Source organism: Pan paniscus, chromosome 5 (assembly GCF_029289425.2).
Source record: "Pan paniscus chromosome 5, NHGRI_mPanPan1-v2.0_pri, whole genome shotgun sequence".
NCBI classification, from domain to species: Eukaryota; Metazoa; Chordata; class Mammalia; order Primates; family Hominidae; genus Pan; species Pan paniscus.
This window is the reverse complement of record NC_073254.2, coordinates 33940537-33964705: the sequence shown is the minus strand read 5'-3', so window position 1 is coordinate 33964705 and position 24169 is coordinate 33940537. Positions and strand designations below refer to the sequence as shown.

Below are 24169 nucleotides of genomic sequence, written 5' to 3'. Positions count from 1 at the left end.
TTTTCTTCTCTTTGTCATTAGCAGACCCTATCAGGGATTAAGCATAGCATTTAGTTGTCATTTCTCTTTAGTCTCCCTTAGACTCCCAGGCCCGTTTTGTCTTTGACACCATCAGCAGTATTGGGATGGAGATCTGGGAAGTATCTAATTTAATTTTTCAGATGGTAAGGAAAAAGATTGTGATTCTTTCTGAATCTGATGTTAGCATGAATGAATAAATGTTTATTAAATGACCATTCTATTAATGCTTATTAAATGTTTGCTAAATGAGCATTCTATTAAAATGCTCATTGCTGTTAGAGATGGAGAATTGAGGAGTTGAAATGCCTAAATTTTTCCAACTGTTTGACACCCACAATCTCCTGAGGTGTTTGGAAAGTGCAAGAATAAGACATTAACTAGTTCAAATAAATTAGTCATACATTAGAGAAGCATTGCACTTCTGCCTTTTGTACTATTCCCAAAAGAAGGGCAGGGTTGCCTTCTCTCCCTGCCACTACATATAATTGGCTCATTCTAATGTGAGTCTAAATATATTTATTAATATCCACTAGTTAAACCTTGCAAAATATCAAAAGTCAGAATATTTCTTATTTATATGTGAAGGAATTGAGCACGGGGACATCTAAAGTATAAGATACTGAGATGGTGAACCAGGCATGGTGGCTCATGCCTATAATCCCAGCACTTTGGGAGGCCAAGGCAGGTGGATCACCTGAGGTCAGGAGTTCAAGACCAGCCTGGCCAATGTGGTGAAACCCCATCTCTACTAAAAATCCAAAAATTAGCCAGCATGGTGGCAGGCACCTGTAATTCCAGCTACTTGGGAGGCTGAGGGAGGAGAATCACTTGAACCCGGGAGGCAGAAGTTGCAGTGAACTGAGATGGCGCTATTGCACTCCAGCCTGGCTGACGAGAGCAAAACTCTGTCTCAAAAAAAAAAAAAGATACTCAGATGGTGAAAGTGTCCCTGACTTATTGAAGACCTCCCAGGGCCATACAATCTACTAAAGGGTACTTTAGTAGAGGGTATTTATCATTATGTTAATATCCTGAAACTCAAAACAATGAGAATGCAACATGGTTCCCAATTATTTATTCTGGGAGGTTAAAGCTAGTGAGGTGTCTGAATGTAGTAGAATCCTGTTATCATATAAAAATATATTATTTTTGTATATAATATATTTATAATTTTTAATAGACCTTATTTTTAGAGGAGTTTTAGGTTCCCAGCAAAATTGAGAGAAGAATGCAGAGATTTCCCCCATACCCCTGCCACCACACATGCATAGCCTCCCCTGTTATCAACATCCTTATCAGAGAGGTACATTTGTTACAGCTGAGGAACCTACATTGACACACCATGATTACCTGAAGTCCATAGTTTACATTAGGTATTACTCTTGATATTGGACGTTCTCTGTATGAATGTATGCACCAATTTATAGTGACATGTATCTACCATGACAGTATCATGTGGAGGAGTTTCACTTCTCTAAAAATCCTGTGTTCTGCCGATTCAATATGTTATAATTTTTAAGAGTTAGAAACATCCTATTTAAACACTCACTTAGGCCTTCATAAAGTCCAAGTAAACTGTTTTTTTGTTTGTTTGTTTGTTTGTTTGTTTGTTTTTTCTTTTTTAGGCAGAGTCTTGTTCTGTCACCCAGGCTGGAGTGCAGTGGTGGGATCTTGGCTCACTGCAACCTCTGCCTCCCAGGTTCAAGTGATTCTCCTGCCTCAGCCTCCCAGGTAGGTGGAATTACAGGCATGTGCCGCCACGCCCGGCTAAATTTTGTGTTTTTAGTAGAGATGGGATTTCACCATGTTGACCAGGCTGGTCTTGAACTCCTAACCTCAGATGATCCGCCCACCTTGGTCTCCCAAAGTGCTAGGATTACAGGCATGAGCCACCGCACCCAGCCAAGTCCAAGTAAACTTTTTAAGAAACTATCGAGAAAGAGAATGAATGAAAGGAAAAATGTACATATCAGTTGGAACACAGACTTACCTTCTCTAAGGTAATGGGCAATGCTATCTTGATCTTTCATCTTCACAGTTTAATTCATAAAATAATAAGATAATTAAGCCTGTAATACTTTTAAGAAAAAGTCTGACATTTTCAAATTTTATCTATCCCATTTGTATTGGTTAGCTTTTGGGGAACCAAAAAGAAAAAATACGTTTTGTTCAAATTTGGTTTGCTTAGCTGATCAGAAAGGTCTTGCTGGGTCTTGTCAGATGAAATATTAAAACAAAGCAAAAAAAATTCTATTATTTTAAAATTCCTTCTACCACATATGTGAAGTGTTACCCTAAAGGACTCCTATATGTGGTAGCCAGTGTTTAAGACAACCACCTGTGTGGACCCTTGTCCCCATGTCACATGTACTCAGTGGCTTTAAGAGGAGACAAAACTTGGTCAGTCTGTGAAACACCGAGGTCACAGAAGCAACATCAAACAGTGTGGCTGAAGAAAACCCAGGTGGCCAGAGGCAAGCGCCAGAGGTCATCTTCCCATGAGCCATCAGGATGTCCTTGCTTACAGAAAGGCAGATGCAGGAACAAGTGAGTGGATGAGATCAACAGAGAGTATGAACTGAGTTATTTATAAAGATCATGTACTTGGACATATTTCTGGGTTTAAAACAATATTTATTTAACAAGATTTGCTTAACTAAGCCATGAATTTGTAAAAAAACAAAAACAAAGAAAACAAAAAAAAATCCTTAGAGAAATTAAATTTAACAGAGTTTAATTGAGAAAAGAATAATTTATGAATTGGGCAGCCCGTGAACCAGATTCAGAGAGACTCCGGGGCTGCCCCATGGTTAAAGAAGATTTATGGACAGAAAAAGGAAAGTGAGGTATGGAAAACAGAAGTCAGATACAGAAACAACTAGGTTGCTTCCAGTTTGGCATTTGCCTTATTTGAACAGGGTTTGAATAGTTGGCCACCTTTGCCCAAAACTTGGTGATTAGCACAAGACTAGATTACAGTCTGTTTATACATCCAGGTAGATTACAGTTCACTATGTATGAAGAAACCTTTATGCCAAATTTGAAATATGTAAGGAGGCAGCTTTAGGCTAAACTTAATTTAATTTTCTTTTATATGTGCTTTGACCTTACATTGTCAGTGTCTCTGTTCGTATGCCTCTTAGAAAGCTCATGGAAAAGAGAATACTTACCTTAATTCCATTTAATGTGCCCTGGAAAATCAACATAGTTTTCCATACTGTTTTCTTTGACTTAACTACATTTTATAGGCTTCTGGGATTAATTTCAAAACACATGGAACAAAATGTCTTTATATTCATGTTGGTTTGATTAACATATTTCCTAGTCAAAAGTGGGTTAGGATGAGCTGGGTATTTGGAAAATACAGGAAATGGTGGGGAAGGTCAGTTGCCCCAAAGAGCTGGGAGTCCAGTCTCTATGTTGACCATTATTGGTTCTGGATTGTTTGGTCCCTGGCAATGCTACAGCTGAGTGAATCCCAAAGACACACCCCTAGCCCATTAGTCTATGTAAGCATGTGTCTTCCACTCCCCACCCATAGAAAACCCAAAGGCAAATTTATGTCTTCATAGCTTATTTCTTTTCCACAATAAAAATGTATCTGTCCCAGGTCTCATTCTTTCTCATCTAGATATTACACTCAAAAACAGTAGCAGTAAATAATTATTGAATGCCTGATTTCCAACAAGGTTCTGATGGTCTAGCTACGGATTGGGAGCTTATATCTTTATAAAGTTTTAAGTGCAATAGGACTATAGGAGATAACACATCTCATTCTAAAGATATCAGTGTGGTTTAGCAATGGAAATGAAGAAGGAAAGTATTGTGTAAGGCAGTCTCTTAGACACTGAGGAACTCAAAACATACTAGGTAGCTGCGATAGGGGTCCCAGTTACATGCTTTTCTAGTGCCAGGTTGGATCTTGGAGACCAAGGCCAAGTTCAACAGAAGGACGGATGTGTGTTTAGCTGTGCAAGTTGGAGCCATGAAAGTGGAATGTGATGTGAGGGTCTTTATCATACTCCTCCCAGGCAGCAGCCACCTTCCAGTTTGCTCCTGAGCATCCTCTCCTTAACATTACATTGAGTACCATGGCTCATTATCAGTAATGGTGGGGATGAGAGGATAATCAGCATAATTGACCCATTATGATCCTGAGCATCATGTCCCAAGGGGGATCTAGGGCTCAATACTCTATTATAACTGGGGTTTAGTTGTCATTCAGATAGATAGCATGGAGCTAGGCAGAGGCTGGGGCTCTAAACATGGCAGCAAATGATGGCAGGAACAGGCAGATAGGAAGGAAGGTGAGCTTAACCATAAGTCTAAAACATCAAGGCATAGCAAGAAGGCGGGTATCATTGTACAAGGTCCAATTCAAACCCAAGCTCTTAGAGAAGTCAATAGTTAGGCCCTCAGGGAGTATCTGGCAGGGCAGATTCCTAAAAGAAGTGTCATAAATTCAGTAATTAGGAGACCGGATAAAAATCACCCTAAGACCTAGAGAAAAGGTAGGAACCCAATTTTAGACAGGCCTAACTACCTCTCCATTTAGGATGGGACCAGCAAGGTTGATTTAACATTGGTCAGCAACTGCCCTAGAACACCTCACCTTTTGCTCTCTTTGAGGCAAGATTGGTCTTAGAGTTTGGAAGAGTGTGTGTGTGTGTGTGTGTGTGTGTGTGTGCATGTAGTTAAACAATCTCAGTTACTATGTTAGCAGGAAGGAGGATGGGTATGATAGGGATACAGGCATCTTTTACCAAACCCAAAGGAAATTGTGCCCTCTGTCCAGCTTCTGAGATAGAGTCTGGCTTTCAGGTATCTCTGAAATCATACCTAATGCATGAGAAATTAATTCAGTGTTATAGTCCTTCTCTAATAAGCGAGGCCTCTGACCCCAAGTCCCCTGAGTCCCTTTTCTGTAATGGAGGTTTAAGGGAATTTTTGGAGTCTAATAAAATGGCTTCATCCGATGAATCTCCCTTCTGTAATTCAGGGAAGAGGCTTTTCATTACCCGTCTTTTCTGTGAGTTGGTCCTGCCAGCCTCATGAGAGGCAGATCCTGTGAGGCGGAAAGGATCTAGGGAATCAGCAGTTGCCTTGGTTTCCAAGAACTGTCTCCACCCTTCAGTTGGTTCTGAAAGTAACAGTCTGTTTCGCTTGAAAAGGGAATGCATGCTGAGTTCTCTTCTCAGCTTATAAATTATGCTGTATTAACACTGGCAACAGTTTCATTTTCACTGTGTAAACATGAGGCAGCACAGAATGGAAAGAGGGTTGGAAGGACTGGCTGCCAGGCCGCAGCAGAGACTCGTGAGCAGCTCTTTGAATGTTGGATGGTGTTCACACTAGCTTTAAGAGTGGGGGAGTTTCCCCCAACACCTGTCTCCAGCAGTCAGGCCTTTTTTATTATGAATACCTCTGCCACTGGCTTTGGCTCTGTGCGTGAAGTACATGGTTAAATAAATGCTGTGATTCCAGTAACCCTGAGAAAGGTGCCTCTTCTCAGAACCAGTCCAAGGAAGGCTCACTGTGCCTGAGATTCTATTGTAGATTCATTTGCGAGGGTTATAATGTGATTTCAAGAGTTCTCTGATCAATCATAAATACTCTATAGATGGGTTCATATATTCATTTCCCTAACCTTTCTATTGACCAAGCAAACATAGACGTTCTATTGTGTACAAGGTGCACTGGTTCCTAATTAAGGTTTCCATTGCCATTATTGGTCATAAAGAATTCAGCATGAACAAATTTATTAATGATTCCCCCAAGCTGACTTGAGAACAACTCACAGTGGCTGCATTTTAAGTGAGAATTGGGGTGCAGGGAAGACCACATAGCAGAATATATATTTAGAGTGGACAGACCCAGTTAGGACCTAGACCAAAATCCTGAGCAGCCCAGGGACAGTCTGGGCAGTATCACAGTGTGGGCTAAAGAGAAGGGTTGGAAGTGTCACAAGGAAGGAAAGGGAAATAGAGGATGTAAACATGAAAACAACAACAACAACAACAACAGAAACCTTATTCAACTGCGCAGATTTTTTTTAAGCCCATTTGTACAAGCTTAACACTTACAGAGTAAGAAGGCCCTTTGAAACAAAAGAAGGACTTCTAAACATGAAACTTCACTATATTAAAATCCATTTTAAAGGTCAGAATACTTCTTTAGAATTAGAAAAGTGAAAAATATCAGTTAAAATGCCTATCTGAAATGTACGGTTTTTTAGAAGTTCCCCTAGAGCAGTGTTTTTCATCTTTTTATAGGTGGGACATTGTATCAATTATGATAGTTCCTACTGCGGGTAACTGAAAATCCAACTCAAACAGGCTTAAACAAAAGGAAAAATATTATCTTACATAAGAAGACATTTGAGCTTTAGGGTTGACTGAGTCAGCTGTTTGATAAATTCTGCAAGGGACCAGTTCTTACTCTCTCTCTGTACTAACCATGCCAGTGTTATTTGATCCCAAGAATGATTCCCCCAGTAGTCATCAGATGGCTCCAAGTGCATGCAGGGCGGCAACTCTTCCTTGTTCACATGTGGCTGGAGAAAGCACTTCTCTCCTAACAGAACTAATTTCCTTTCTTTAGGTCTCAAGGGGTCAACCTGGTTCAAATGTCTACAGGGGCATGGCATCTGCTGATTGGCTTCTGCCTGAACTGCTGAACCAATCAGTAAAAGGAACAATGAGTTTACATAATTGGCTTAAGGACTTCAGTCAGCTCCTCATCGTGCAGGATGAGAGACTGGTGAAGAATGTGATGAAATGGCTTAGGAAGCCAACCACAATATCTACACCCTAATTCGTGAAGCTCCTATGATTGAGGTAGGATTCGAGGGCACAGAACGCCGCCCTCCCCCCCGCCCCACACATACCTCTACCTTATATTTCTCTTTTCCCTTCAAACATTACTTTATACTTTTGGGGAACTTGTGGGATTCTAATTTGAAAGCCGCTGTCAGAGCAAGGACATCATTGACCCAAGGAATCATGTGGGTGTGAAGACTGAGTAACCCAGTCTTCTCCAGTGGCTTAGAAATTCTGAGCTTATGTCAAAAGGCTCCTTCCCTTTTAGTCAGTCATCTCAACTCTTTCTCAACTGCACAGGGAAAAGTAACCCAGAATAATTGGAAGAAGATTGGAAGATTAAAAGTTCCAACCAAAAACAAAAACAAGCAAACAAACAAAAACAACTCTGAATCCCCTGAATAATCATTTCTTTTTTTAAAAAAAGGCACATAATAATCCAAAATATGATCGGGCACAGTGGCTCATGCCTGTAATCCCAGCGCTTTGGGAGGCTGAGGCAGGCAGATCACCTGAGGTCAGGAGTTCGAGACCAGCCTGGCCAACATGGTGAAACCCCATGTCTACTAAAAATATAAAAATTAACTGGGCGTGGTGGTGCATGCCTGTAATCCCAGCTACTCAGGAGGCTGAGGCATGAGAATCCCTAGAACCTGGCAGGTGGAGGTTACAGTGAGCTGACATCATGCCATTGCACTCCAGCCTGGGCAACAGAGTAAGACTCCATCTCAAAAAACAAACAAAACAAAACAAAACAAAATAAAAATAACAATAATCCAAAATAAAATCTTATGTACATCCAAGAATATTCTATCTTTATCTGCAGTATTGGGAAGACTTTTAGTTTGATATTTTAAAATATTTAAATTTGTCAAAGGGGTTAAAGAAGAAAAAACTATTTTGGGGTGAATTCTGGCAAACTTTTTCTAAAAGGTAGTTTTATTTCTTTGAAATCATGGTTTTAAGCACAGTCGTGGTTCTCAGCATCTGAACACACATGTATGGGTGGTTGCAATGAGCACCAACTAAACCCAACAAGAATCATCAAACCCATCCCAGGAAATTGTGAACTAAGTATTGATCTTGCCCTGGTGAGATTCATAACAGGGACTATACTTTTTTATAAGTTCCACCTAGTCAAAACATTGAAAATGGTTAGGTTTGGCCATTTTGCTGGCAAAATGGGTTTTCTTTATGAAGATTCTTTTTCCTTTACTTCTTGAGAAATTGCTCAGGAGTTGTTTTGTTGGCTATTAGGATGAATTTAAGAACTTATTGTCTATTTTATTGCCATGATTTAATGCTGTTATTTTCCTGCCTATATATCCTATTCGTAGGACCCTACAATAGTGTTTGCCCTAGACTACCCATTGTGAGAATGTATACAAAAAAGCCAATGGTACTGCAGACCATCCCTCTTAGCTCTGAAATGCATTCCATGCCCTTATCCCTATCCTACTAGGGTTTGAACCTACATCAACCTTTTCCAGGCTTTCTTACCAGCTTGCTTCCAGGTAACAAGGGGAGGCTCTAGTGGGAGACTGGCACCAGAGGGAAGGAGACAGTAGATGATTTCCCTGTTTCTTTCTGCCTAGCAAGGTCACTGCTGTGTCTCATCAGTGGCTTTAGCTCCCACTAGCCAGTTCTTTTCTTCAAATTGCCAGCTCCCTCCAGGCAGGCTTACCATAGTTCCAGCTTCTACCAATTGAGCTGTTTGGAGGCCAATTCTAATGTACTTGGTTGAATCATTAGTTTGATTTCCTTGAAATCATGTTTCATAGCTGTACTTGCACATCTTAGCTGCAACATCCCAATGCACAGGTATTGGCAGCTGCAGTCATCATTGAGGCCCCAGTAACACCACCTCTTCTCACTGTCCCTGTAGCCCTAAAGTGGTAGCCACTTTCTGCAGTTGTTACCTTCCCTGTTTGCTCTCTCAGCTCTTTTCATATCTTCAAAAAACATTTCCCACCATTACATTTTTTTTCTTTTGAATTATCTGGTATAGGTTTTGTTTTCTTAGTTGGAACCTACCTAATACTGTAGGGAATTACTAGTTTTTTTGATAGAAAGTTCTTTGCTATTCCCACCATGCAACCACATAGACCTACAAATGAAGACCACATTCTTTGTAAAAAGAATTTCTCTGCTAAAATCCTTCTATTTTCTGTTTGTTTCATAAGAAATTTAAATTTTTCATGTACAGATTATGTATTACATGTTTGGGCAGTGAGAAAGTTCTTAAGGAATTGACGCCCTAAATGTATCAAATAAGCATGGAGCCTATCATTATGGCAGAAACCGTGGTACATTGTGTTCCTCATGTCTTTTTATTTTAGTCTTTGCACTAATATCTTTCAGATGTCCTGTTAAGTAGTTTATGTGCATTTCAATCTCAATAATGCCAGAACAATCTTTTGAATCCAATTTAAAGTTGATAAAATTGAATAAAGAAACTGTTTTCAAAATTGGCAGATAGCTTCCATTTAAAATACAAGCATACATTAAAAGCTACACATAACTTGTAGTTTGGGACGAAAGACTGGTTGAACTAAAGGGGAGCTGGGAGTTAGTGCTGGTTGAGTGAGCCTAAAGCTTTGGTTGAAAATCCCCAGAGGGGTCTCAAGTCAAATTACGCAGAAGCACAAGCAGACATCCCTGGCAGGGCCTGGATCACTCTGGGGTCAGCCATCTTCAACACAAAAGTGGGGATGCTGAGTGCTTGTCCGTGTTAATCACTGCCTAAATCATAGGGTGGGGTTAGCAGAATATGCATCACTCAGGTAGGTCTTTATCTCCACATAATGACTTTGGTCTTTTCCATAGCAAGTGCTGAAGTGTACTACAAGGGGAAAGAATAGCATTCATAATTTCTACTTTTTAAAACAGCAGAGAGAATGGTGTTATTTTTTTAAGAAAGGAAATTTAAGTTTTTCATTTTGCTTAAAGACTCAGGAAAAGCTTCCATTAGACAATTTTGCATAGTGCTGCTGACAAAAACAAAACAAAACAAAACAAAAAACACAAAAAGCCAAGGTTGGTGGGCTGTGGAGAGAATTCCCCTCCCTTGGCTCAAAAAACCCCCCAAAACCCAAACAATAACAACAACAACAAACCCCACACAAAAAGCATGTTAAATAAAAACACAAGCAATCGCTCTCTTGCCTCATGCACAAAATAACAGAGAAAAATCTGCATTTTGTTCATCAAGGTATAGTAGACAGAATTTTTTTTTTTTGAATATGCTTTCAAATCCTCTGGGACTTTACAATTTATCAAGAAAGGCACATTCTTCCTAATGAAAGGTTACTGACCTTCATGAATGTGACAGTTCAATTACAGCCCATTCATATGCAGAGCAGCGTTGATAAAGGATTTGGGAAATGTGACTAGCATAGCAAGAAAAAGAAAAATGTCTAGGAAATTATTATTAGTTTTTAAATTTTTAATTGTAAAGCAAGAATAATAAATAAGATTTGCTCAGGTAGTAGAACCATTTTTTTTTTTTCCTGTAGCCCAGCATCTCATTAGATTTGCTTCAATTAATATGCTGGCTCTTTCTTTTTTCTTTTTTCTTCCTAATATTTCTGCCTTTTTAATCCTCTAAACCGCTAAACCTAACAAATCAAAAAGCCCTTGGGGTTCTGAAATGCAGGGTTTCAATTTTTTTTTTTTTTTTCTCCTTTTTCCTTTGACTGGCAGGGCAAGCTGGAACGTGTCTTAATGTTATTTTAAGGGCTTGATACTATTTAGACGCTGAAATGGATGGATGGAGGGTTACAAGGGGGAGTGTACATACTCCCAACCACCCACATACATGTACTCATGGTGGGAGGGGCCCACACTCACGGGAGGTAGGCCCTTCCAGGACAGGGAATCTCTAAGCCAGGTCCTGGCTAGACTTGCTGGAGCCAGCCTTTAGCCAGACTTGAGTGACACCTGCAAGCTGCTGTTGGCTGAGCTGCTCCAGGTGTGGGAAAGATGATCTGATGCCACTTTGTAAATCAGCAGAGAATGTCACTCAGCCAGAGCTCTCTGGAATATCCCAGAACCAGGTTCTTTTTCAGCAACTGCTAGTAGAGATTCTCCAATAACAATACATTTTTCTTTAAAAGTAAGACAAAATACATCAAACTATTAAATTGCTCTTGGGATATAACCAATATAAATATTTTAAGCAATTTTGAAATATAATTAGTATTTTCATTTTTAATACTTTACCTTGGAAGTTAATATCAGACATGTGTGGGTGGTATGTATGAGTGGTTGAATGGTAAACTTAACTGAAAGCTCTGAGAAAAGACACGTGTTCCAAGCACCCGTCATACTGCCTAGCATGTAGTGATCATTCAGTATTTGTTGAACAAATGAATCCCTTTTCCTACTGCGTTTCTTTTCCACTCCTTCATTTTTGGATAAGCTGTATGACCCATCAATTATTCCAAGCTTGTCCAACCTGTGGCCCGTGGGCTGCATGTGGCCCAGGATTGCTTTGAATGTGGCCCAACACACAAATGTGTAAACTTTGTTCAAACATGAGATTGCTTTGTGACTTTTTTTTTTTTTTTAGCTCATCAGCCATCGTTAGTGTTAGTATATTTTACATGTGGCCCAAGACAACTCTTCTTCTTCCTATGTCACCCAGGGAAGCCAGAAGATTGGACACCCCTGAATTATTCTTGAAGATATTTACCCTGTCTAATTCACTCTTATAAGTGGCCTTCTTCCTCTACTATTCCTAGACCAACGATTTGCCTTCAAGGCACTTTCAATCAGATTGTATCCTGAAGGCAAGTCTACTGCAGAATTAAGAATGCATGATTTATATATACTTAAGTTAAAGTATACATAAATACATATACTTAGATGAAATATTTTATATTTTCTTTATTTTCTCAAACTTCACTTTTGCTTAGATGTCTTCATCCTTGCATAACCTACAGGGCATGACAATGTGTTAAAAGATGCCCAATAAAATCTTGTTTCAATTAATAATTTTCTGTGTTTCAAATCTAGACATATTCAGAGCTTTTAGAAGTTCATTAGTTCTGACTCAATGCTCTGGGAAGATAAATTCTGGACTTAAAATAAGTCTAGATCACAGTTGCATGCTTTATGCCTTTTGATATTGTCTCTGATGTTCCTTCTAAATATCCTTTTTACCTTGTTAATTTTTGCTATTACCCAGAGCCACTGTTTAATTATGAACTAACTTTCTTTTAATGAATCCTATGTGTTATATTATGCATTTTTAGATTTGATGAATAATAACAGATTATATATATACATAGTTTTTTTATTTTTTATTTTTTTGAGAAGGAATCTCTCTCTGTTGCCTAGGCTGGAGTGCAGTGGCACGATCTCGGCTCACTGCAAGCTCTGCCTCCCAGGTTCACGCCATTCTCCTGCCTCAACCTCCCGAGTAGCTGCGACTACAGGCGCCCGCCACCACATCCGGCTAATTTTTTTGGGTATTTTTAGTAGAGACGAGGTTTCACCTTGTTAGCCAGGATGGTCTCGATCTCCTGACTTTGTGATCCACCCGCCTTGGCCTCCCAAAGTGCTGGGATTACAGGCGTGAACCATCACGCCCGGCCTAAATAACGGATATTAAGTGGAAGAGCAAGCCCTTAAATACTGGTTTGTCTCACTTTAAAATCTTTTCACTTAACCAGGTCACTACTATATTATGAAATGGACTTAGCAACAAGTAAAATGAAATCTAAACAAAAGGCTTAAGTAATAAGAACATTGTATTGTCTTATATAACACATAATCCTGGGTAGGGTGGCTCAGTGTCAGGCAATTTAGTTGTTCAAAAATATAGAGGATCTAAGTTCTTCCCATCTCTCGTATCTGCTGTGTTTATCTGGTATCCCTAGATGTGCTAATTTCCTCATGGTCACAAGATGGTTGCTACAGCTTCCGGCATCCATCGCATTCTTACTTATATTTTCATGTAAAGTCAAGATATGGTGAAAAAAAATACTCCACATATTTTCCTTTGGAGTTTCATTTTAAGAGCTAAGAAATCTTTCTGTGGAGCTTTTTCAGTAGCCTTACCTTCATATCTCATTAGCCACAGCCGAGTCCTTCCTAAACACATCATTGAAAAGAAAATGAAGTGACCAGAATTAATTTAGACAAACCAAAATCTATTGGGCCTGGGGCTTTCCTTTCCTCAAAAATATGGCTGTAGAGAAAAAAGAATATGGGTATATGTGAACAAAATGTTGTTTCTTTAACAAAGATAGGGAGTAGCTGTTGGCAGGCAACCAATGAAGTCAGTTATAACAGGGATAAGGTTATCACCAGAGATAAGGAGGAAGACAGGGAAATACTAAAAAGGGAAACTTGGAGCTCAGTGGGAAAAGAAAGGAAAAAGAAGAGTAATCTGGTATAGAGAAAGTGTTCAATAATTGCCAGTGACAGAAAATGAATGAAATGCAACTTACAACAAAGTTAATCTGACACATAATAATACGTGTTGTTCCATGATAATTCAGGCCAACAGTTTAGCAGTCCACATAAATAACTGTAACTAGTATTGCTGGTTACTTGATAGATCTTTCTTTATTTTATTTTTTTTCACTCATCTTACAGTCGAACCTGAATCACTTATTCACTGACAAGGATTGCAATGATTCCCCAGCACTTGGAACAGCCATGATTCCTCTGGTCTTGCCCACCTATCCAGCCATGTCCAGAAATGAACTTTTCTTTATTTTCTCAGAGAAGTTTCCCTTGGCAGATAGAAAACATCAACATATCAAGATATACTGCTATTTGATTCTATCAGATTTGGAAGAAAGGTCTTCAGAAAACACAGCAGTGTATACCTAGTATCAGATCTCTTCCTAGTTTGGTAAGAAGGAAGAGACCAGAAAGCACAGTGAAAGTACTTAGGAGGCTTCCCACATGGATAACAAAAATAGTACTACATAATAATCGGGAAACATGGTTTTTCCTGGGCTAACTCATTTAGTGATTAAAGTTTTATTTCCTTAGATGTAACATGAGTGTCTGGGAATAAGTGATATCTGAGTTCCCTTCCAGTCCTACCTTCAATGATTCTGCTTCCCAGCTCTGCTTTAGGCCAAAACAGCTTAATTTAATTATGAGTAGAATATAGAAATTGTATTTGAGGTGATTTTACATATTGTAGGGAACACTGATATTAATTAAATAGCATCTTAGAAATTTAGGTGTCTTCCTATGTTTTGATGTTGCCAATAACTGGCTCTACTCTTGTAGCAGCCTCCACCAACTCTTATGTAATGTGTGCTAGATTATTGAAAAAGAGGTAAATCACTTTAAGTTATACATTTTGTTTCCTTTTTGGAACCATGAGCCCAAAACCAAAGTATTTTAAGCCAGTCCAAAGAAAACTGAGATCAACTATAACAATATTATTTGTTACTATTATTATTATTCTCTGTTAGTGGCATAAGAAGCACCCCCGACCAATGCAATATCATTACAATAGTCATAACGTGGCAATTTCTGAAGAATCCTTTCCTTGCTTCTGAGAATGTATCTTGCAGACTGTTGCCAACTCCACAAGGTTAAAGTCTTCTTGTTGATTAGCCTTGAATTCCTTGATAGGCCTTTTTGTGACCATAGGAGATGGGACAACACTTGTCAAGGAGAGGCCTAGAGTCCATCCCAAGTGGCTTTCCACTCCCCTCCCTGCCAGTTTGTGTGCTGTCATTTTGTCAGCCCCCCTCCCACTCAGTATGCTCCTGCTCTTTTCACTATTTCCCTGCTGATCTGCAATCCTTGACTACCCAGTATGCTTACAAAGAGCAAGGCTCGCTAAGGCCACTGGGCAGTACATCAACACATCCTTCTGGGTGATACTGCTGCTGGTGCCACACATATTGTGCAGCAGGCTTTTCACCAAGGCCACTACAGTCACAGGGCTCTTTCCCAGATATATATGAACAGTTTTCCTGCCCCGGAAGGAAATGCAAAAACTGGCCCCAGGACATTACCTGATTTCACCAGATTGTCCCACCTTTTCTCTTCTCTCATCATTTTGCAGGGTGACCTGAGGAACGTGGGAATTTTGAAGTCACTTATTTTATTTTATTTTATTTTATTTTTTTACTTTATGCTACCCTCTTTCTCATTCTGGTAGGAAGGGTCTAAGGTGAGAATTCTAGCTTTACTCAAAGAAGAGCTCAAAAATGCCAATCTGTTTTCTTAAGTCCCACTAACCTGTTCAAATGAGGGAATGTAGTTGTCATTGAGCATACCTGGAATAATTACTCCAGAGACACAACTTCTAATACAAGAGCATGTGTGTCTATATTATATGCCACTGCAAATGTTCAACTTTCCAGAAGGAGGAATATCTCCTTCCAGTGTATACTCATCCCTTATCTTTCAAGATCTATGCAGATTGTGGAGCCCACTCAACCAAGGTCCCCCTTGTCCTGAGTGGTTCTCAAGTAGCAAATTTTACATTCATGTTTTACTAGCGTAATTTAAGCTAGGAAACAAATACGCACATAAATTTCTCTGGGAAATTGAGCCCAAGAACATAATTTCTTTCTTTATGCTTACCTACTCTTCAAGATATATTATTACCAAACACAGTATATCTTGGGCTGGAAAATCCGAAAGGATGAAATAATCACAGCATTGTGGTCATAAAAATGTGTGTAACAAAGAAAGGGGGGGATATATTAGTAACTATAAATTTTTACACATTTATTGATTATTGTTTGAAATGTCTTGCTTAATCTTACTTGATTTTAATAAAATATTTCTAATTGGAAGAAGTTACATTTCCTGTACCCAACCTTAGTGTATGCTTTGCAAAATTAATTAGAAACTGGCTAGTGTGACTTGGTGAGACTAGGTTTTATTTGCTGAACTTGAGATGGGAAATTTTCTTTTGTTTTCTTCTAAGCAAGATTCAGGTGGTTCAATAAGCGCCGCTTAACTGGGGCATACTTGATCAGGAAAGTTGCTGAATTGGGAAACCAATTAAGTCTAACGATAATTAGCATGCACTGCCACTTAATTGGGATAGGTGGTCCATTGAGTTGGTATCACTGTGGGTAATTAAATGATGCTTTTGGAGGATAAGAGATAGAGTCTTCTTGTTGCTTTCAAGACTGAAAGTAATTTATTTTCTCCCTTGATTATACTATTGCTGGTTGAGAAAAACTCAATTTCTAAATGATGCCTTCAAAAGTACTACTTGCTTTGAGAAGACTTCTGTATGTCATTTAATATGTATATACACACCTATAACTTATCCCTCTGAATGAACTGATGCAAATGAAGGGCCACACATTTTACAAATGGAAACAATGAGATACAGAGAATTTTAGTGATTTACTCAAAATTGCCATCATTTTGTGATTAAACATGGATAATAACATGGGCTTGAGAATTCATTCCTAGTGATTCAGCTCAAGAATGGCCATCACTTGGCAGGCTCAGAGAAGCTGAGTGGAGCAGTGGCAAGAGCCTGCCTGGGAGTCCAGGGACTTGGCTCCAGGTCTGTCGTGGCTACACAGAGCTAAGACACCATCTTTCTGGGCTTCAGGTGTCTCTTTTATTAAATGAAGTTGTAGGACTAAGTAATCACTAAGATCCCTTCCACCTGTACAAACAAAAGTGTCTCAATTCAATTTATTTCAAACTTGTTACTGAGGAAAAAATCTTCATTTTTAACTTGCATACAGCCTTTCTTTACTAGGCCAGGTCACTATCAAGCAGTAATGACAATCTCTGCCTCCATGTTTTAAGAAATCTGATTGCACATATTGTAGCTGGCTGCTTTTTGGGAGAGAGGTGGGGGGGGCATTTATGGAATGATTTTTGTCTGTGCCATGAACATAGCAAAATTCACAGACAATGGAAGAGACACTATTCATCTAGACAGCTAAAAAATATATGAAAATATAATAACATAGTAGAGGAATGTAGAGAAAAAATGAGACGTATTGGGCTTTATGAAAGAGAAGGAGCTGGGATGAGTCAATGACGTAGGACACTCGTTCTAAGGAGTCCTGCAGGACGAGAGTTGAGTAACCTTGGATATAGCATTTGGGAAAGATTACAATGGAAACATCAGGCTGGCAAGAAGATCCTCATAGCAAAGACAAGACATGAATAGTAGTTATTAGTGGGAGCTACTCTTATTTTGACTTAATAATCTGAATTAAAGCATCAGATCAAAAACTATCTTCATCTGTATTTTTCTTGTAAGAATCAGCATAATACAGAAGGTCCTGGAATAACATAGTTTCATTCAACATCATTTCCTGATAATGTTGATGAGAAAAATGGATTCCTGGCTAGGGCCACTGTCTGTGCGGAGTTTGCATACTCTCCTCATGTCTGCTTGAGTTTTCTCTGGGTCCTCTGGTTTCCTCCCACATCCCAAAGCTGTGCCTGTTAGGTTAACTGGTGTGTCTACATGGTCTCAGTGTGAGTGTGGGTATGTGTGAGTGTGCCCCGTGATGGGATGGAGGCCTGTTCAGGGCTGGTTCCTGCCCTGAGTTCTCAGGATAGGCTCTGGCCACCCACAAGCCTGAGCTGGAATCAGCGGGTAAATAATTATCTTGTTTGTTTGTGTTCATCTTTCTCAAATGAATGTGTAACCCACATTTATTTCAATGTTTAATATTAGAAGTGTTTGGGCCTTTATATAGAAGTTTAATGATGTTTGTGTGACCATAAATACACTGTAGGAACTTAACTCTTGTTTATATCAGTTAGCCTGTGGTCAAGTTGGTTTTATTATATGTCATTTCGCTTTAAATCACAGTTTCCTAAAATCTATTGATGACGTTAAGTGAGGACATACTATACTAAGCATTTGGACCAAGACACTCAATCATAATCTGATAATTAAGTAATGTGTAGCATCCAGACTATTCTAGCTTGTTTTCTCTTTCTTAATTTATCTCTCCAGGCTCATCATTTGCACATTCCCTCAAAGTAACAACACCATCATTTCTAGGTCACTGATGACACATGGCTTAACTTGGAATACCAGCCAGATTTGCAGAGTCCTAAACTTTATTGGCTTTTGAACTTGTAGACTACTTTAAGTGCCTCATTGACCTGCTAACTGTAAATTCTGTCTAAATATTTATTTTTAAGTCAACAGCATAAAAATAAAAATGTATGTAATATACATGTAAACATAGAGCTGAAGATATACCTCATATTTTTGAAATAAAATAATGTACATTTGAAAATGGTATTTACTTAAAAAATGTTTTTCTTCACTTATTAATCACATCTCAGTTTAAAGCAAGTGAAGGAGCACATTTAAATTACTTTACTCTTCATTCTCCTTTGTGTCATTATATATGCAGGCTTGGAAAAAAAAACAGTGAAACATTTCCAACTACAATTTAAAGGAATACATGTCATTTATTTAAAACATAAATCAGCAAACAGAGAGACATAAAATTACTAGTGGACTGCTTCAAGTTCAGAAGCCACTGCCCTGGTAGAGGAGTTACCAACGATCACACATCCTATAGGAATCCAACTACAGTGGCCCTGAGCTGAAACAGCATGCGTTCCATGCTCCTTTGCATAATTTGCCTACTTCTTCTCATATTTTGTAAATATAAAATCTACTTCTGGTGTTAACTGAGCTTTGTCTCATTACTTATTATTTTATTACTCATATGATTGTCGAATGAAGATGTCTTTGAGGGATAGACTTTGTGAACTCTTCTTTTGTTAAGAAAAAAAGCGATCCATCTGGAATGATGGGCCCTAGTATAAGAAAATCAACATGATCTCCTTCAAGTTTACTCTTCCCTGCCACTTGGGAAGCGCAGTCAGGCGCACAGGGAACAGAACTTTGGGGCAACTGCAATAAACTCTCCAGCCAAGCTCCTTTACCAGGGGGACAAAACAGTTCACTGCAGCTCCAGCTTTGATGAACTTTATACTCGGAATACTTTACTGCTTGATTAAAAATGTGCTCATGCTTAAAGGCAGATTGCCGATGGGGTTTATAATCACGCACAAATACACGAAGAGATTTATTAGAGGTACTTTATGTAACCATTTTTCGGGAAAGTGATTTTGTTTGAGAAGTTACTAGAGGCTGAAATGACAGCTTCTCTGTAACTCTGGTAAGTTTTCTGAATCAGTTCATGTGGAAATCAAATTGCACCTGAGCAAATATTGAAGGGTGTAGCAAAAGGAAGGAATAGCTTTCATTTTGCAACCACAAATATTACAATAGCCTATACACATATTTTAGGAAAACATTTTTTCTTGTGTGAAGTCACTTTGCATGAAATTGCAGGACAAATTTTGGTGGTATGGTTAATCTGAGTTGTTCTTTCACAGCTATAGCCTCCAGGAGAATTATGATGTAATTACTCACAGAAAAACAAATGGGAAAAGGCACTCATCTGTCTTGCCACCTGATAGCTTTAATGGTATCATGTTATACCATGAGGGTAGATGGAAAAACACAATCTAGAAATTGGTAAAAACACTCCAAATCTTGCCATAAAATAGATGATAATTATAAAACAAGGCCACTATTTGAAATTTGATAATAACACTAATAATAGCTATGTGTATTAAGCATTCAATGTTCCGGGCACTATTCTAAGAGCTGTACATGATGTCCATGCTAATCTTCACAACATTGTTATGAGTTAGGTACAATTATTACCTCGTGTTACCATTAAGGAAAGTGAGGCACAGAGAGATTCAGTATTTTGTCCAATATTATACAGATATTGTGGTAGAATTAGGATCCAAACTGAGGCAGTCTGACTCCAAAGACCATTCTCTAAAGCCATACATGACTAACCTCCTTAGATATCCTCTACTTATACACAAAGCCGACTTTAGTGGGCGAGAGATGACCAAGCCATTAGTATCAGGGATTCTACTTTGAAATAAGGTTCACAAAGTAGAAAACAATCTCAACGTGTTCTCCTTGAGTGGTGATATGGTTCGGCTGTGTCACCACCCAAATCTCATCTTGAATTGTAGTTCCCATAATCCCCACGTGTCTTGTGAGGGACCAGGTGGAGATAATTGAATCATGGGCGTGGTTTCCCCCACACTGTTCTCATGAGAGTAGGTTAATCTGATGGTTTTATAAGGAGCTTTTCCCCACTTTGGCTCAGCACTTCTTCCTGCCACTACGTGAAAAAGGACCTGTTTGCTTCCCCTTCCACCGTGACTGTAACTTTCCTGAGGCCTTCCCAGACACGCTGAACTGTGAGTCAATTAAACCTCTTTCCTTTATAAATTACTCAGTCTCGCTGGGCGCGGTGGCTCAAGCCTGTAATCCCAGCACTTTGGGAGGCAGAGGCGGGCAGATCACGAAGTCAGGAGATTGAGACCATCCTGGCTAACACAGTGAAACCCCATCTCTACTAAAAATACAAAAAATTAGCCGGGCGTGGTGGTGGGCGCCTGTACTCTCAGCTGCTCAGGAGGCTAAGGCAGGAGAATGGCGTGAACCCGGGAGGCGGAGCTTGCAGTGAGCCGAGATCGTGCCACCGCACTCCAGCGTGGGCAACAGAGCGAGACTCCGTCTCAAAAAAAAAAAAAAAAAAAAGAAATTACTCAGACTCAGGTATGTCTTTGTTAGCAGCGTGAGAATGGATTGTAAGTGGTGAGATCACCTGAGTGAACTAGAGATATTTATCCATTACTATCCCTTCGTTTTTGCATAAAAGATTATAATGGGTGAAAGCCTCAACTTTTAGAGCTAGGCATATCAGCTATCTACATCTGACAAGTTACCTAACTTTGTCTATGCCTATTTCCACATCTATAAAATGGTGATAAAAATAGCCACCTCAGATGTTTTTCTTGGCAGGACTAAAACAGATAGTATTTTTTAGCTATTTACTTGGCACAGAGTTTGACACCTAATATGTACCCAGTCAATGGTAGCTGTTGCTATTATTAAGTAAACATTTGAATAAAGAATATCAACTAGTTGGGAATTCCAACTTATTTGCTATTTCCTATTTTTCTCTACATGTGTTTTCTTTTTCTTTCTCTGATTTTTCCCCCTTTTCTGTAGATATTAATAAGGGGAAAGTCCTTCTTTGCCCATTATTTTTATAACATAATGTTTGAACCGTTTGGGCAAAAAAGAAGTTGTTCAAGTCTATTTGTGAATAGAAATCAGGATTAAAGAGGGGAGACAAAAACCAACCAGTGGGCATGGAAAATGGCCTCCTTGGGGATAGTGGTAAGTTGAATTAATAAGTTAGAAAAATATATAGAAAGAGAGAGAAGACATTTCTAGCACCAAAGAGGGAGCATGCCTGAAAATAATTTGACAGGGGAAGGGTACCATCAGCTAAATTGCTAACAAGTGAAATTCACTGCTAGATCCAAATGGCATGTGATTGAATATGGGCAAGTGATGACATTTGCAAACACCACCTTGGACTGCTACTGAGTAAGTCTGTAAAAGACTGTCCCCTCCACTGACTTTAAGTTTTTTAAAAAAATATTTTTAAGCAAATTTTAGTTTTCCATTGAAGTCTGCTGAGAACCTACTAAAGATATTTATCCATTTAATGACACGTTTGCAGAGCACGGTGAAATGGCAATAATTGGAGGGGACTGGGAGTAAGAGAGTCCTGGGATTTAATCCCATCTCTGATACCTCCTGGCGTGTAATGTTGCACAAATCATTTAATATGTTGATGCCTCAGCCTCCCTATGATACCTTCCCCATAGATTGTTGTACATGTTGTTGTAACATAAAAAGTGCTTGGCAAAGTAGTGCTCAACCTGTGGTCCCCAGCCCAACACCATTAGGGAATTATTAGAAACGCAATAACCTATACCTAACTCTGCGGGTCAAGTTTTATCAAGTCATCCAGGTAATTCTGATGCTCGCTAATCTTTGAGAACAATTGGCCTTGCACAATTTCTGACACATAATTGGGGTCAATATAAAGGAGATAGGATTATTATAAATTGTGACAAGCTCTGTGTTAGAAGCAGGGAATCGCATGGAGCAAAACCGTTTGTGTTTCCATCTAGAAGAACTCAACTGTCAAATGTGTCCAGGCTTACTTGAGACAATCATTTGGTATAACTCCATGGTTCTCAAACTTGGCTGTATGAAAACGCCTGGGGAAGTTTGGGTTTTTTTGAATTTAATGTTTAATTATGGCAAATATACATAACATAATATTTGCCATTTTAACTATTTTTAGGTGCATAGTTCACTGGCATTAAGTACATTCACATTGCTGTGTACCATCTCCACCATTCATCTCCAGAACTTTTTCATCTTCCCAAATGGAAACTCTGTATTCATTAAATGACTCCCCATTTCCCCCTCCCCCAGCCCCTGTCACCAGCATTCTACTTTCTGTCTCTATGAATTTGACTACTCTAGGTATCTCATATAAGTGGAATCACCTAGTATTGGTCATTTATATTGGGCTATTCACTTAGCATAATGTCCTTAAGGTTCATCTATCTTGAAGCATGTGTCAAATTTTTCTTAATTTCTTTTTTTTTTAAGGCTGAATAATACTCCACTATATGTATATTCTACTGTTTGTTTATCTATTTGTCAGTCAATGTGCATTTGAGTTGTTCCCATCTTTTGGTTATTGTGAATAATGTTGCTATGAACATGGGTGTACAAATATCTGTTCAAGTTACTGCTTTTAATTGTTTTGTATATATAACCAGAAATGGAATTGCTGGATCACAGGGAAATTCTAATTTAACTTTTTAAGCAACCATCATATCATTTTCCATAGCAGCTGCACCATATTTTATTCCCACCAGCAATAAATAAAGGCTTCAATTTTTCCACATCTTCACCAACACCTATTATTTTCCGTTTTGTTTTTAAATTTAAAAAAATAGCCATCCTGTGAATGTGAAGTGTTATCTCATTATAATTTTGATTTCTATTTCCCTAGTGATGAGTGATATAGAGCATCTTTTCATATGCTTATTGGCCATTGCATATGTTATTTGGAGAAATATCCATTCTAGTCTTTTGCTCAGTTTTTAATCAGGTTGGCTTTTTCTGTTGTTGCTGAGTAAAAGTTTTTTTTTAAATATATAGTTTGAATATCAACCCCTCATCAGATACATGATTTGCAAGTATTCTCTTCCATTCTTTGGGTTGCGTTTTCACTCTGTTGTTAAGATACACATATTTTTTGAGTCAGGGTATCACTGCATCTCCCAGGCTGGAATGCAGTGGCATAATCATGGCATACCCCGCTACAACTGGCCAATTTCTTTTTGGTAGAGATGGGATCTTGCTGTGTTGCTCAGGTTGGTCTTGAACTCCTGAGCTCAAGTGATCTGTCTGCTTTGGCTCCCCAAAGTGCTGGGATTACAGGTGTGAGTCATCACACCCTGCCACCCTGTTGTTAGTGTCCTTTGAAGCACATAAGTTGTTCATTTTAACAAAGTCCAATTTATCTGTTTTTTCTTTTGTTGCTAGTGGTTTTGGTTTTATATTTAATACATCATTGCCAAATCTAATGTCATGCAGCTTTTACCTTATGTTTTCTTCTCAGAGTTATATAGTTTGTTTGTACATTAGGGTCTTTGATTAATTTTGAGTTTAATTTTGTATATGGTGTTAAGGGTCCAACTTCATTCTTTGGAATGTGGATATCCAGTTTACCCAGCATCATCAGCTGACAAAACTTTTTACTTCAGAATAGTTTTGGCACCCTTGTTGAAATCATTTGGCTACATATTGTAAGGGTTTGTTTCTGGGCTCTATTCTACTCCATCGATTTATATGTCTGTTTTTATGCCAGTACTGCACTGTTTTGATTAGTGTAGGTATGTAGTGAGTTTTGAAATCAGGAGGTATGAGACCTTCACATTTGCTCTACAATTTAAAGATGGTTTTGATTATTTGGGGTTCCTTGAAATTCGATGTACATTTTAAAATGGCTTATTTTTATTTCTGTATGAAACAGAATTTTGGGATTCTTGGATTTTGATAGTGATTGAATTGAATCTATAGATTGCTTTGGGTATTGTTTTTCTTTTCCAACTTTTAGGTTCAAGTGGTACACATGCAGGTTTGTCACATGGGTAAATTGCATGTCATGGGGGTTTGGTGTACAGACAATTTTGTCACCTGAGGAACCAGAATAATACCTGATAGGTCGTTTTTCAATCCTTCCCATCCTCCACTCTCAAGTAGGCCCTGGTATCTATAGTTTCCTTCTTTGTCTCCATGTGTACTCCATGTTTAGCTCTCACTTATAAGTGAGAACATGCAGTATTTGGTTTTCTGTTTTTCTGTGTTAATTTGCTTAGGATAATGGCCTCCAGCTCCACCCATGTTGCTG

The 24169-nt window shown here is 38.7% G+C and overlaps 1 long non-coding RNA gene across 1 annotated transcript in view; it reads left to right on the top strand.

Annotated features, from left to right (window-relative positions):
• LOC103786875 (uncharacterized) overlaps positions 1-24169 on the top strand; it is a 565497-nt gene that overhangs the window by 265275 nt on the left and 276053 nt on the right. The window contains exons 7-8 of the long non-coding RNA XR_008625569.2: positions 1647-1752; positions 6622-6857. This is a non-coding gene — a long non-coding RNA (uncharacterized LOC103786875). The remainder of the gene's footprint in view (positions 1-1646; positions 1753-6621; positions 6858-24169) is intronic.